Raw genomic sequence first — 3,291 nt, 5'->3', positions numbered from 1 at the left:
TTATGTAGACTACTAAAAATGTATTTACTAAATTCAAGTAAAAACATAAATTATATTTCCATCTTTTAAAAAAAATAAAATTCCGCTTGCTCTATAAATTAATCAGATGCATGCATTTTGTGGCTAGCTAGGTCATTGCAAATCTGTCTCTCTCTTCCTCTCTCTCTTTCATGGTTCTCATAGATAATATGATTGCTCCATAATTAATCTAATTTATTTTGCTTTTATATTTTTGGTTGCATCATTTCACTTTCTGCTCTTCCATTTTCCAAATCATTTATATAGAAGGCATTATTTCATCTTTTCTCATTCCTCGAATAAGCTGCACATGAAGACACCACTGGTCCTTATTTTCAGTCTGTATCTTTGAATACGGAGGAACATCTTTCCTCTGCTCTTCATCAATTCCCTACTCTCCAGTTAGAATAATTTAGAATAGTAAAAATGGAAAAAGGAAAAAAAAATCATGGTGAAAAAACAGATGCAGAAAATTCACCGGATTTTTCTGAACAGTTCAACCAATGTGAACTATTAGAGAAATACATGGATACCTCATTCCCACTGGCACTCAAAGTCTCTGGATCGGCAATTCTGATGAAGACGCGGAACATGATGAAAAAGTGAGGAATGGTATCAATTGCAAGACAAAAAGTGGAGAAAGATCCAAGTAAATTTCTACATTGGGCTACCGAAAATATTCAGCTTATTACAGTGCGGAGACTACTTTCCAAAAAGGCCAGTCATGTGAATACTAGGGATGACGATGAATATACCCCTCTTCATCAGGAAGCCTACAGTGGACACTTAGACATTGTCTGTGAGTTGGTGGCTCAAGTGGCAAATGCAATAACTGTAGATGACTGGACACCCCTGCACCGTGCATATATGCAGAATAACACCAGAGTGGCTTCTTTCTTACCTCATCATGTTACAGATACCAATGCCCAAACTAAAGGCCTCTTGACCCCCTTATATCTTGCCACTGAGAATTGAGATAGCAAAGATACGCCTGCTCTCCTTCGGTTGAACCATTATATAAAACCAGGCCTGCAGAACACCTTAGAAGAAACTGCATTTGAAATTGCCCAAAGGATAAGTACGTATCGCTACCTATATGAAGTTGTGGAAGGCTGTACAAATTCTTCTCCTAAATCCTAATGGTCGGGTTAAGTTTCTCAAAGTTAAAAATGCAAGTCCATCCTTTGTGTCCATACAAAATATTTCCACAATCCAAATAAGAGCAATATCTTTTTTTTTTTTTTTGGGCGGTCATGCGGCTTGAACTCTAGGCCTGGGTGCTATCCCAGTGCTCTTCAGCTCAACGTGAGTGCTCTACCGATTGAGCCACAGCTTCACTTCCAGTTTTCTAGTGGTTTATTAGAGATGAGAATCTCACAGACTTTCATTCCCAGGCTGGCTTTGAACCGTGAGCCTTAGATCTCAGCCTCTTGAGTATCTAGGATTATAGTAGTGAGCCACCAGCGCCGGCAACACCAGTAATTTACTGTAAAAATTCATGAATTCCATGGAATTCTTGCAAGTGAATTGCCTGCATTGGGTGTCAAAATGTATTGAAGAGTTTTTATATACATGTATAATGATTTCTGCAGAGTATGTGATTTTTTAGTCAGACATAATTTTAACTTATCTGTTGAAATGAGTAGTACAGAAACTAAAGTAATACTGGTGCTTGTCTGAAAAAGAATATTTTAAAATATTCTATAGTCTATGTTTGTATAATGTTAATAATTTATTCTATTCTCGCATAGACATACTTTGAATTCTATATTATTTTATAATATATAGGTTCATTAATGTGTCCTTTCAGATTGTATTCCATATAGAAACAGTTTAAGATTCCTTTTTTCCTAGGTCCTAATATTATTTTTCTTTGGGATAAAATGACAATGTTGTCTAATTTCAAAAGTTTTGTAAAGTTTATGCTATTTAAACACCTTTCTGAGGTGAAGATTTAATACACTGATGTCAAAATAAATTTAATCATATGAATTACGTGTGCTGTTACACTTGTTATTTTGTAATCAACTTTTTAATAACGGGTTTTCATTTCTTGCATCTGAAGAATGAATAATATGGAATACTTCACAAATTTTCATATCATCGTTGTGCAAGTGCTATATTAATCTGTATATTGTAATTTGGGTATACATGCTGCTGAAGCATATAGTATCCTCTAAATTTAAGTAGCTAATGATGCAATCTTTATACAGGCTTATATCCATGGGTGCCTACTTGTAACAAGGAAACCTTATTGTTCCTAACATTGCTATTGATCTTATTTCCTTAAAATTCTGTGAATAATGGAAAAAAAATATAATGTTCAGCCGATTGCTCACATTTGCAATTTTTTGTCAATGCCAATTTTAAGTATTTTTCAATTGTAATTTGATCATGCATTCAATAATTTATAGGTAGGTCCAAAGGTGATGACTCTTTCAAGTATTATTTATTCAACTGAATTAGCTTTGTGGAGCTATTGGATTCAAAGTAATCCTTGCTTAAGAGCTATTTCTAACATTCTGCAGCTGACATTTTCCCAAATGAGGTCTTACTGGCACAAATGTCTACATGACCCTTGACTCTTCTTCCATGTAGGAACAGACCAATCAGAATATCTTACCCTGATAGTATAGATTGTCTTACTTGAACAAAATTAATCTTAGTTACAAGGGATCATAGAGAGATGAACAGTCCAGACAGATCTGTTCAGACAAGAAGGTATTTTATCAAAATATAATTATTATATCTAACATTGCAAAAGTAGCTAAAGCCAAGAAGGTGAAAAAATTGTTCATATGTATGATTACTTAATGTCCTGGCCTGTCTACCATCCAACCAGGCAGGAACTTACACTACTGCCTTTCTATCACCAAATATTTTCATAGTTGCAGGAGAAGTCCATATGTTTCTCCTTGTTATTAGGCCTTAAATTGGTAATGTTTTAATCACAGTATTTTCTCTTGCTCCAGGCTATAAATCTACAAATGGTAAAGCTTTAGGTCCAACTCTATCAAACACTGAGGTAGAGATAATGGAATAATATTTTAAAACACAGTTGCCTTTGATACAGTAACCACAACAGAACAATGCAAAACATGTGTCTTTTTCTTATATTATATATAGTTATATATTTTATATTTATATTTGCTGATTTTATATTTCACACTGTGAAACTTACTAGAATTTGTTGATAATTTCACAAATAAATTGATATTTATTTATTCCAATAAATAGAATTGGAATATAAATAATTAGGTTTAAAATATATAT

The 3,291-nt window shown here is 33.6% G+C and overlaps 1 pseudogene; it reads right to left on the bottom strand.

Annotated features, from left to right (window-relative positions):
* Nucleotides 1-2,087: 2,087 nt before the first annotated feature.
* Nucleotides 2,088-2,184, bottom strand: LOC122102128 (annotated as a pseudogene).
* Nucleotides 2,185-3,291: the final 1,107 nt, after the last annotated feature.

This window comes from Dipodomys spectabilis, unplaced genomic scaffold, assembly GCF_019054845.1.
Source record: "Dipodomys spectabilis isolate Male_0828 unplaced genomic scaffold, ASM1905484v1 ptg000755l, whole genome shotgun sequence".
NCBI lineage: Eukaryota > Metazoa > Chordata > Mammalia > Rodentia > Heteromyidae > Dipodomys > Dipodomys spectabilis.
This window is presented reverse-complemented; position numbering and strand designations above follow the sequence as displayed.